Source organism: Rhagoletis pomonella, unplaced genomic scaffold (genome assembly GCF_013731165.1).
Source record: "Rhagoletis pomonella isolate Grant_MI unplaced genomic scaffold, Rhpom_1.0 Rhpom_scaffold_00008, whole genome shotgun sequence".
Lineage (NCBI taxonomy): Eukaryota > Metazoa > Arthropoda > Insecta > Diptera > Tephritidae > Rhagoletis > Rhagoletis pomonella.
Window position 1 is genome coordinate 1,641,584 of NW_023458562.1, and position 12,937 is coordinate 1,654,520.

The 12,937-nt window shown below is 37.1% G+C and overlaps 1 protein-coding gene across 5 annotated transcripts in view; it reads left to right on the plus strand.

The window, feature by feature from the left end:
- Nucleotides 1–12,937, plus strand: part of LOC118744102 (anaphase-promoting complex subunit 2) — a 508,470-nt gene that overhangs the window by 384,908 nt on the left and 110,625 nt on the right. The window lies entirely within an intron of this gene.

Here is a 12,937-nt window from a genome sequence, read left to right on the forward strand (position 1 = left end):
AGTCTAAGCGGTAGAAGTTATAGCAGCTATTTTCCACATCTCCTCATCAGACTTCTATTTTCTAGACTTCAGCAGGGATCGAACCTGAACTGAATCGAACTATCAAGTGCAGCTGATTTGCCGCTATTTAAACTCGACTGCGTGGTTGTTGTTGTCAATTCCATCCGTTTGCTTTTTTGTACAGTTTCAGGCAGGCTCTTCCTATACTATGTATTTGTCAATGTTATTGTGGCTTATTAACATTTTATTTTTATTGCGCTTTGTACCGCGATTGTTTATTAGGAAAAATTGAAAAGCAACAAAGTCACCACGCTGTCGAGTTTAAATAGCGGCAAATCAGCTGCACTTGATAGTAGTTGGTTGAATAAGGAAATGAATTAGCAACAAGAGTTTACGGGATATACATAGCTCAGTGGTTAACGCTTCTACGACTTTGAATACGGTAACGCAGGTTCGATCCCTGCTGAAATCTAGAAAAAAGAAGTCTGATCTTCGAAATAGCCGCTATAACTTCTACCGCTTAGACTTTGTTGCTTTTTCAGTTTTTCCTAATAAACAATCGTGGTACAAAGCTCAATAAAAATATTAAAAATCATTGTTATTTCTATCGTTCCAAGTTTTAAAGTGATGCGAAAAATATTCGTCACTCGCATTTTTAAAACACAAACTTGCAAAGCTTTTTACGCCAAACTTCAAATTCAGAAACAGACAAAAAAGGAAGGACCGAATCTAGATAAATCGATGATAACAAGCAAGTAAGAAGCTCAAAAAGTGTTCCACCGTCTCATCCTCTTCAAAGCAGAATGGACAAATGGAGTTGCCATTTACGCCTATCACAGTCAGGTGTTTGTGCCACGTGAAGCGACCAGTCAGCAGTCCCGTGTTTTCAGTAAGAGGAAAAGACAAGATTGACCTGAGATTGAAGGCAAGATGAGTTTTTCCCACCTGCATCCACTCGATGGCTCCCAGTCATTGCTGAGCGAAGTATCCACCCAGTTTCTGATGGTGGCTTCGATAGTCGAAGTGGGAAGTGCTGTAACTGGTTGCGGATCGAGGAATGCCTGGTCTAAGCCAACTGTGGCCAAAGGGTCAGATGTCTCATTCCAGGCACTGCCGAGTTGCCCGACACCCAGAGTAAAGCAATCTCGTTATCTTTACCAACATAATTTAGTCGAGACTTGCATTGCCAAACTAATTTGGAAGTACTTACATACAGTGTTTGAAAAATGTTAATCTGACTAACGATTAAAAATTAACGATTAAAATGTTAATCATGATTGCCGATTAAAATTAATTAATCGTAATCAACTGTACGATTAATGATTAAATTTTTTCAATCGTTAATCGCTGGCTGCGATTACTATTAATTAATTTTAATCATTAATCGTTAATCCAATTAAAAAGAAAATCTGATTAAGTTGTCTAGTTTATCCGAATTTGAAACCAAACACCAGTTATAGTAATTATTTTGTGTGTTTACGCTTATAAAAAGCACGTAATATAAAAAAAAAATATAATTATTGTTATAAGTAATAAATAAACTGGGAACTTTTACAACCCAGCGCACATGAGCAGAGGGATATTAAAACTTAGTTTGTAAAACGTCTGTTGGTATAGATCTTAATGAAAATGCACACCAAATTGCTTAGATTGATGAGGAAATCCGACTTAGCCATACCCGATTAACTGGCTTTGTGTGCACAGGAAAATTCCACCATAAATTAATTAATCACCAAACCTACTTAATCAAATTAAGGGTTAATGATTAAAAATTAATTTTTTTAATCGCGGTTACGATTACATGTTTAGTCCGATTAAAATTAATCATGACTAACTGTAATCGGATTAAATTTAATCGAATTAACTAATTGATTAAAAAATCAATCGATTAGTGCCAACACTGCTTACATAGAGGGCTGGCCAATGCCTAAAGTGCAGCTTGGCTGTACATGTAGACGCTGGAGAGTTGCACGATTACATAAAACGGTAACATGTTAATAATCGGCGATGCCGATGCGGCGAATACACGCTACTTAACTGTAAATTTAGCATCGCAGAAAAAGTGTAAACATTGCATGTACGTACATATTTACTGCGAGGGCGTGCGGCTGGTTACTACTAAAATGCGATTTAGGAGTAAATAACTCTGAAAATCGGGAAAAACTCAATTCCCGTAGTAAATTTGTTTTTTTTATTATCGCATTCATGTGAATCAAAAAATTTCCGAATTTTCCAAGGGCAAGTAATTAGTAAAAATCACTAATAATCCCTTTAATTGGAAAAAGCGTCAAGAAATTTCTCTTGAAACCAAAGCTTAACTGAGATGCATGAAATAGGAGATAATTTTAAGAATAATTTGCTACGTACTACAGTATGCCAGTATACAGGGTGTCCCAGAAGTAACCTGCCAAACTTGAGGAGAAGGCAGGAGGGGTGGTGGACTCCCTGATAAGCAAACATTTTACAAGTAAAAGTGTCACCGTTTTTGAAATATTTAATTTTTTTTGAATTAAAGAAAAATCGTGCCTTTTCATGTATTTTCTTTACCTGCATCTACAAACAAGGCTATACTTAGTAAATTTTTTATGCGAAATACTTCCAGATAGTTGCTTTTCCATATTCAAATGCAATGTAGTTAAAATATATTAAGGAACCATCACAAAATTATGAGTATTTTGGGATTTTTAACTTTTTGATATTTTCTTCCCCAACTTTGACTATCTCTGGTGAAAAAAAAATGTACTGAGCTATAACTTTACATTACATAAAAAAAATTCCTCATTTAATAAAGATTTTAGAAAGGTGCCACTTTTACTGTTTCGAATAGAAAAAAAAGTTATAGCTGCTTTTGTGGGCAAAGGACTGAGACACGCTAGAATGTATTTAATAGATTTAAATTTAAGTTGCTCTTGTTACCGACCAATGACATGCTAAATAGTACAAAGGTACATTATTACCTGCTCCTGACATTATTTTATGTTACTTACCGGGATTCGGACTAGAGTCAATAACAAGGGCTATATCTATCAATATTTTTTGTGAAGGATGGGTTCACGTGAAATAAAACATACATGAGTTGTTTGAAGAAAAATTTATTCGTTTATTGATAAAATATGCTCAAATTGGCGACCTTCTACTCTAATACAAGCTCGGCACCTTTTAAGAAAAGACGCTTTTAGAGATCTTAAACTCAATTGGGCTATCTCAGCAGCAGCTCCATTTATTTGTTCCCGCAAATGCTCTTCGTTTTGAGATGTTTTTGAATAAATTTTGTCCTTAAAACAGCCCCAGTAGAAAAAATCTAATGGATTCAAGTCTGGCGATCGAGCGGGCTACGTGATTGGCCCGTATCGTCCAATCCATCGGCGAGGATAAGTTTTGTCTAAATGAGCTCTTACTCCGTCATCCGTCATTTTACTGCCATAGTCTTCGCCGCAGGTTTAAGGGTACATGTTCTAAAAGAGTTGGAAGCCTTTCCTGAAGGAACTTTAAATAACTGTGGGAGTTGAGCGTTGGCGGCAGTTCTACAGGTCCCAATATCTGACAATTAAAAATACCGCGATCTTATCTTATTTCGTGAGGATTGTCTATCTGCTAACTGTGAAGGTTATGTAAATTAAAATAACCATCACGTTTGTATGATGATTCATCGCTCCAAATTATTTTATTAAAAAAGTTGGGGTCTGAATCATACATTCGCAACATTTCACTGCAAAATCTAACCATAGACAGGTAATCTCTCTCTTGTAAAGCCTGAACACGTTGAATGTGGTAGGGATGGTATTTTAAAGCCTTGTGAACTGTAGTGTTTGGTATTCCAGTCCGTCTTTCCATCATTCTCCCTGAAGTCGATGGACCTAGTTCCACTTCCTCTAACACAATTTTAACATCTACCGTTGCCGCCACGCCTTCCAGGTATGCGACCTTAAAAAAGTTAAAAATTATAGTTAAAAGAAGAATGGCTTCAAACAAGAAAGGTGTAAAAATCACTTACCTTCATATATTTCTCTATGGGTCCGGGCGAATACTTCACGGCCCGGATGCCGACGATTGGGGTATCGCTCTGCATAAAGTCTTTAAGCAGCTCTTGGATTACAGCAAGCTTCACCGTAAATTAGGTGAATATCCGCATATTCATAGTATAAATAACACAATGTTCGAAGGGTCCAATTCCACAAAATCCACTTTCATTATTTCCGGTAAGTAACACAAAATAATGTCAGGAGCAAGCAATAATGTACCTTTGTACTATTTAGCATGTCATTGGTCGGTAACAAGACCAACTTAAATTTAAATCTATTAAATACATTCTAGCGTGTCTCAGTCCTTTACCCACAAAAGCGGCTATAACGTTTTTTTTCTATTCGAAACAGTAAGAGTGGCACCTTTCTAAAATCTTTATTAAATGAGCATTTTTTTTTTGTAATGTAAAGTTATAGCTCAGTACATTTGTTTTTCACCAGAGATAGTCAAAGTTGGGGAAGAAAATATCAAAAAGTTAAAAATCGCAATATAGTGCTAATTTTATAATGGTTCCTTAATATATTTTAACTACATTGCATTTGAGTATGGAGAAGCAACTATCTGAAAGTATTTTACATAAAAAATTTACTAAATATATCCTTTTTTGTAGATGCAGTTAAAGAAAATACATGAAAAGGCACGATTTTTCTTTAATTCAAAAAAATTTAAATATTTCAAAAATGGTGACACTTTTACCTGAAAATTTTTTGTTTATCAGAGAGCTCACCACCCCACCTGCCTTCTCCTTAAGTTTGGCAGGTTACTTCTGGGACCCCCTGTATACATATGTATGTGTAAAACGAGCGAAAGACCAAAAACTTAAATTACTGCACGAGAGTTTTCGCCGCTGCAGTTTCCTGCCAATTTTTTAAATCGACTGGTAATATTTTGGACATACCACATTTTGTTTAACGTCATGTTGTGTTGCGGTTAGCTTGTGAACACGCTTATTTCTTCGTAAGTACCGAAGATACACACAAATATGAACGTGTACCGGTCGTATCTATACTTTTCTTTGCATATAATACTTTGTTTTTGATTCCAAAATTGGAACTGCGGGTTTTTCCAAAATTTTGCATTTATACGAAGAAAGTACTTTTTTGCTACATAAATCGTTAAATGAATACCTCAAATATAAGCTCAAAGCGAATTGCTCGTGGGAACACGTTATAATAAAATTATAGTTTAAAAAACTAAAACCTCCCTATTATAATTGCCATTCGTACTGTCATCAGGTATGTAACTTGAGAATAGAAATCGCTGCATCTTTTAGGCGCATCAATATTATATAGTTACATCCCGAGCTAATAAAAGGAAGATAATAAAAATGCATATGCATGTGTATATTCGTTCATCTCTTTCAATAATTATAATCATTAATTATTATAATCAATCCATTCAATCCAAGAAGGATTCATTCAAGATGGCGTTTCTGAACAGCTGGATTTTGTTCATTTGTGGAAATTCATGCTGTAGTTGTGCGTATAATTTGTTATTGTAATTTTCGTTGCATGAATTCGTCTAGATTCAATCCTGCTTGTTAAACTACACTATCGTCATTCACTGTTTATTCTAAGAAATTTATTCAGAGCGCGTTGTTCGGGTTTATTGGTTACTAGCTTTTGCCCGCGGGTTTCGCCCCACGGCTTTATACAAACATGAAAAATACTTTATGAAAAGATATTATACTCTCTTTCTGCTCTAATTTTACTATAGCCGTGATAGCAGCATATGGTAGGACAGCTGTATAGCTTGGGTGCTATGGAATGAAATGCAATTATAATTTTTTGGGACTGCAGGTGTTTTTAGTTAGGTTAAAATATCTCCAATAAATTATATAATAGAATAAATACTATCTAATTTCTTACGAATAATAACTCTAATATGATTTCGTAGCATTTTTTTAATACTCCAAAGTATCTATTAACATAAATGCATTTTCCAATACAATTATCGCACATTTTATTTTCGATAAAGTTTCGGGTTTCACTTTAAAGCATTCTTGTTTATTGTCATTGCAAAAGCTAGGCGAACTGGAAACTGAGGTATTTTTAATTCGAAGAGCATATCAAAAGGAATTAAAGGAGTCATGTGACTTGTGGTTCCCAAGTTATGGCTGATAATACCAAATGGCTGATTAAAAATTCTACGACTGTGGGATATGCCACGCCTCCTCCTACAAAGTCATTTATATATAAGCACCTACCATAGATATGCCTGCATACCAAATTTCCAGTTCATGTGACTTATGGTTCCCAAGTTATAGCTGATTAAAAATTTGTAGGCCTACGGGAGGTACTACGCCCCCTCGCAAAATTGGGATCATATTTACAAATAAACCCACACCTATAACCTTCCTGTGATAAAAACAAATAAGTGTGAAAAGTTTCGTGCGATTCCGTGTCCTGGTTCAAAACTTATAAGGTAATAAGCAAACAGACACACGGTTAAAAATTTCGGTTTTAATTTTAAACTTTTTGGACTACATATATGACCAAACTAAATTCAGTTTCAAATACAAACATTCCAAGTTTAAAAAAAGAGAGCACATATGTTGGGTTTAGAATTTAAACAGTTCGGTTTAAATTTAAACCCAAACATTTTCATAATTAAGAATAAAAAATAAAAAGGATTGAACCCAGTAGCCTTGGTAGCAACCAATTGTATCAAGCATCTTTGCACACTCAGCTACAGCCACGCATGTAAATGTGCTTTCATATGTTGAGTTTGAATCAACACCACATTTCGCTGTGTGCAAACATTTTCTATTTAGGTTTAGATTTTAAACCAAATTCTCTATATAAGAAACCTAGAAATTAGAATTAAAACATTTTGGTTTGATTTTTAAACCACGAACTTTTTGGACTAAAATTTAAACCAGAATATATTAAAAATTGCTTAAAACTATTGACTGGTTTAAAAAGTAGACTATAAAAGATTAAAAAAGGCAGTAGTCCCAGCGCGGTTTAAAAATTAAACCCAAATTTTTGACCGTGCATTCACATTTATATATATAGATTTCAAATAATAGTTTCGTTCCTCGACTTTTCTGGACAAAAATAGAATAACGATTTTTACCTAAAAAATTAAGTTTGTTCTATAGTTTTATAAATTTATTTTAAGGTTTTGTTAGATTTATTGTAAAAGTGGTTTTAGTTAATTTATTCAGTGATCTCAAACAGCACTCAACTTATCTGAAAAAAGTTTATTGGTTTATTTCATTTATGAGTTAAACCAAATGTATACAAAAACTGAAAATTTGTTTTTTGTTATTTTATGGCCTTATAACAATTATATTCAACAATTTTTATTGAGCTTGAGGCCGTTTTTAATGAAAAACTTGTTGTGGAAAAGCAACAATAATTTGAAAAAATGGTAGAAGTGATAACTATTTCGGAAATCACCACATTTCCTCATCAGACTTCTTTCAGTAGGATTCGAACCGACGACCCCATTGACTCAGCCAGTTGCCTACGCACTGTGCTATGTTCGCCTTGTAAATTATCGTTGCTTTTTGCCACTTTTTCATTTGTTAAGCCAACACAATCAAGCGCAGCTATTACGCTGCATTTCACTCTTTATCATGTGTTATTTTATGGCCTTATAACAATTATGTTCAACAATTTTTATTGAGCTTAAGGCCGTTTTAATGAAAAACTTATTGTGGATAAGGATAAGTAGATATAAGTTTTTCCTGAAGTTTGGCCTGAAGCTCAATAAAAATTGTTGAATATAATTGTTATAAGGCCATAATAACAAAAAACAAATAACTTAAGGACGAGCAAACCTAAAAGTTAAACATTCTAGAAATAGAATTATTAACAAAAACCAACAACCATATGTTCAAGTGTGAAATGAAGCGGAATAGCTGCGCTTGATTGTGTTGGCTTAGCAAATGAAAAAGTGGGAAAAAACCCACGATAATTTACAAGGTGAACTTAGCACATGGGTAGGCAACTGGCTGAGTCAGTGGGATCGTCGGTTCGAATCCTACTGAAAGAAGTCTTATGAGGAAATGTGGTGATTTCCGAAATAGCTATCACTTCTACCATTTTTTTCAAATTATTGTTGCTTTTCCACAATAAGTTTTTCATTAAAAACGGCCTCAAGCTCAATAAAAATTGTTGAACAAAAACTGAAAAGATTAAACTAATACATACAGGAAATAAAGCATTTAATAAAATGCATAAACACCCCGAATTTATTTTACATCGAAATTATTTTACATGGGCCTTAGTGTATAAAAAATAAGAATGGTTAACAAAAACACTGACAAAACTTTATCTTTTTTCGTTACGATGTATTTAATAAGGTCAAAATGCAGACGTACTTTTTTGCGTATTCAACATTGATTTCATTTTGATAACGTTGAACAGCTGATGATTTGACACTTTACCAGATTTTATCAGCAAAAATTCTTCGGGTAAAATCTTGCAACTTCTGACAACTTCTCGGGAGTTAGGGAACGCAACTAATAAAAAATGCTGCACGAACGAGGCAAAAACTAGTTTAACGAAAAACTTCACTTTCAACTGAACTATGCATGTATGCATTACTGAAACTATGCATGTATGCATTACTTCGTTTTTCCCATATGCATTATTTCGGTTTTGAACCGAAACTGTGCATGTATGCATTATTTCTTTTTTCCCATATGCATTATTTCGGGTTTCACCCGAAACTGTGCATGTATGCATTACTTCGTTTTTCCCAAATGCATTACTTCGGTTTGAATCGAAACTGTTCATGTATGCATTACTTCGTTTTCCCATACAAACCGAATTTTTCATACTACATACAGTGACGAGCAAATTGTAGCATGGTGTAACACTTTGTATTTCAGCCACCGCTAAATTTCCAAGTTCTAACGACTTTCATCCTTTTGTTGTATATTCTTGTTGGTACATCCCTACTCCCACTCTCATAACGATTTGAAGTCACTACAACAACAATAAAAAAACCAGCAGACAAAAATGTAAATTAAGGCAGATGTTACAGATGTTAAGCAGTTTGAGAGAAAAGTTCATTTCGCACGCAAGTCTTTTTCAGGTGTATTTTTTCTTAGGCTTTGTACAAAAAAATACAAAAAAGAAAAAAAACTGTATAAGGTTGGTCGAATGAATGCCCGTCCTAGTCACCAGTTCCGAGTCTATTCGATTTTTAAGTATGAGGCCTTATGTTGGACAAAAAGGGGAGTATAAGGGACTCAAAATGGAGAAAATTTGCCTATGGTTACAAAAGACATGGAATAGATTAACTGAAGAAGACCTGCGTGCCAAATGAACTTTTCTCTCAAAGTTTACACTGCTGGCAAATGTAAATAAGGATTAAAATGTAAAAACTAATTTATACAACTAAAGTAAAATCTGTGGAAAGTTAACAATAAAATACTTTTTTCGCAAAATCTATAAAGGACCCTTTTATTTCTCAAAAAAACAGAGGTAACAGTTATTCGTCGCCACGCTGTAGTTAACATGTATAAAGTTTTGATAAGCACTTTAAATGTCAAGTTTTAGTACTGAATTCAAAGAAGATGTCTCTTTTATCCATTCATAATAACTTAAAAAAATGTGTTTGTTAAGAAGTGTATCTTAAAATATCTGCCTTGACATTTATGTTAAAAGTGTAAAATATGTAAATGTACATACATAAACTTTCCCGTGAATACCTTCAAAGCATTGGTCTTGAAGGGAATCTACGTATACATGCATGCATATGAGCAAATTAAAAAGTCGATACAATTTACAGTCGAAAAGTGCAGTTTTTGTATAGATTATAGATTATTTCCCAACACTGTGGGGAATTAAGCAAAATGGCCTAGTGTATTTCGCAAATATTCAAATACATAATCCACCAACTGATGATTTTATATATTCATTAAAAGATAATTTGTCATCAGTCTGAAATAAAAAAATTATAAATCGGAAGGGTAAAATAGTATTGTGTTATTAATTCAAATAATAAAGTTTAATTTCACTGACGAAAGGGGGGGCAACCATCCCCCCAATCCCCCCTGGCTACGCCACTGAATCACATGGTCATGGAAGAAAAATTAGTGCTATTGGAAAAAGAGGCCTGGCACCTCCCGTACAAACCGAATTTTTCATACTGCATATCCCTGGAAGTATTCATGGTAAAGTACTGGAACTTGGTAAATACAAGATATATAAAATCAATAGCATAGTCATGAAGAAAAATTGGGGCTATTGGCAAAAGGGGCGTGGCACCTCCTGATCTGTATGAAATTTTTTGTGTATATATGGTACGTATGAGAATCGGATGTAAAATATATTTCCTACCGCAGGCGCAGGGGGCGTGACACCTTCCAAACAAACCGAATTTTTCATATTCCATATCTCTGGAAGTGTTCATGGTAGAGTACTCGAACATGGTATGGAAATATATGAAAACAGTCGCACACTCATGGAGAAAAATTTTGGTTATTGGAAAAGGGGGCGTAGAACCTCCCATACAAACCGAATTTTTCATACTGCATATCTCTGGAAGTGTTCATGGTAGAGTACTCGAACAAGGCAATGAAGATGAGCAATTGGCCCAGATTCGGCTCGTCTTGAAGAAGATGCAGAGCGCTGTCTCTAATCAGAAGAATGTGTCCATGGACATAAAAACGGGTATGGCCCAAATCGAGGAGAGCTTAAATATATTAAGCTACCTCCGAGAGCAGCGCCGGAAGGGGTCTACCCTTTGCGAGGTGCGGAAGGCTGGCCCTGGCTCGCAAAAGAGAGGTCAAACTCGATCCGACTCCCCTACAAGCGAGCCGGAAAAGAAAAAGAACACTAACTATAATAATAATAGTAGTAATAAGATTATTATTAATAATGGTAATAATAATAATAATGGAAATAAAGATATTAATGCACAGGAAACCGTACCAGATAATCAATGGAAAACGGTTGGAAAAAGCAGAAAGCCCAAGCCAGGGCCAGCGCCAGGTGAACCCTTGGTCAATAAGGGCGAGGCGACCAGCCGCAAAAAAAAAGAAGAGGGTGAGAAAAAAAGAAGAGTCTCGCCAAATTAATCATTAAGCCAGCTGAAGGCAAAACCTATGCAGAGGTGCTGGGAACGATACGTGGTAAGCTCCAACCCGAGAAGACGGAGGCCGTAATTCGATCTGTTCGGAAAACCCGCGAAGGCGCCGTGCTCATCGAAATGGAGCGCTGTGGCGACCACTCAGCATTTAAGGAAAATGTGTGCACTGCCATTGGCCAGCTTGGAGACGCCCGTATTCTCACTAGACGTTTACGTCTAGAAGTTCTGGGCATGGACTGCCTAACCACGGCCCCAGAAGTGGAGAACGCTATACGCGGGGAGTTAGGAGACATGATGAATGGCCAACTTCGCGTCTCTCTCCTCGCTGTAAACTCGCGAGAACAAAGAATGGCTGTGGTGGAAATCGACGAACTGCCAGACCGGACTCTTATTGTGAAGGGGAAGCTGCGAGTAGGTTGGATTATCTGCCGCGTCCGAGAGCACGCGGATGCCCAAAGGTGTTTCCGCTGTCTGGGGTATGGCCACAAAAAGGCGGCATGCAAAGGCCCAGACAGAAGCAGTTCATGCTGGAAATGCGGTTAGCAGGGCCACATAGCCTCTGCATGTAAAGAAAGCCCAAGCTGCTACCTGTGCTCGGCAGGAGATGGACAGAAAAATGCCAATCACCTTCAGGGATGCCCTTGCTGAGGCTAAGACAAAGCTTGGGAGAATACGATTAAATTTATACAAGGCAATATGAACAGGAGTAGGGTAGCTGATGACCTGCTGGACCAATTGGTTCTTGAACAAAGAGCAGACGCTGTCATCATCAGTGAACCCTATAGAGCAAAGGAAACCTGGCATGTTGACCAATCAGGCTCGGCCGCGATATGGGTTGCTAACCCCAACCATCGCGCAGAGAGCAGCGGGGTCGGACGCTGCTACGTCAGGGTTAAAATGGCGCATATCACTCTGGTGAGCTGCTACCTGTCTCCAAACGACACAGTCCCTGTCTTTAGGGAAAAGCTCGAAGACCTTGAAGACGAATTGCGCGATATAACCATGTGGCCGGATTGTTGCTGGAGATTTCAACGCGAGAGGCGTGGAATGGGGTATGCCCCAAACAAACACCAGGGGAAGACTGGTCCTTGAAATGGCAGCCCGCATTGGCCTGACCATCCTCAACACCGGAACGACCCCTACATATCGAAGGCCGGGTTTTGGATACTCTATCCCTGACATAACCCTGGTCTCAGAAAGCCTTCTTCGAAGGGCTGACGGATGGAGAATGATGGAAGACCTGAGTGGTAGCGACCACAACTACATCACCTTCCAAGTCACTGACATAACGCGAGGGCAAACACGCAGTATCCCTCGCAGGAAACCAGGATGGAACCCGTCTAGGGTCGATGTTCGCAAGTTCGATACGTCACTCCTAGCAGATTCCCAAGGTATTTCACCCACAACGGGAGAGATCCACAACAGGGAGTCTTGTACTAAGCTGGTCGAAGAAAGCTGCAAAGCCTCAATGCCACAGAGGAGAGCATGGTTAGGTAAAAACCAGGTATACTGGTGGAACGACCGAATTGCTGAGCTGCGAAGGGCCTGCCATAGAATGCGGAGACTGGCAAAGCGCGCTCGTGGTAGACCTGAGGCACTGACCAGAGCCGCAGCTGGAGATAGATGAAATCAACCCCAAACACTTAGAGAGAATAGTGAACGTGAACTTATAATATGAAAAGATAGTAGGGATAAGAAACGAATAAAATAGAGGCATAGAGAGATGAGGTAAGTTTAGGGACAATAAGGCTGTTATACAGGGTCTCCCAGACGTAACGTGCCAAACTTTAGGGGAAGGTAGGTGGGGGGGTGAGCTCCCTGATAAACAAAAAATTTTCTGGTAAAAGTGTCACCGTTTTTGAAA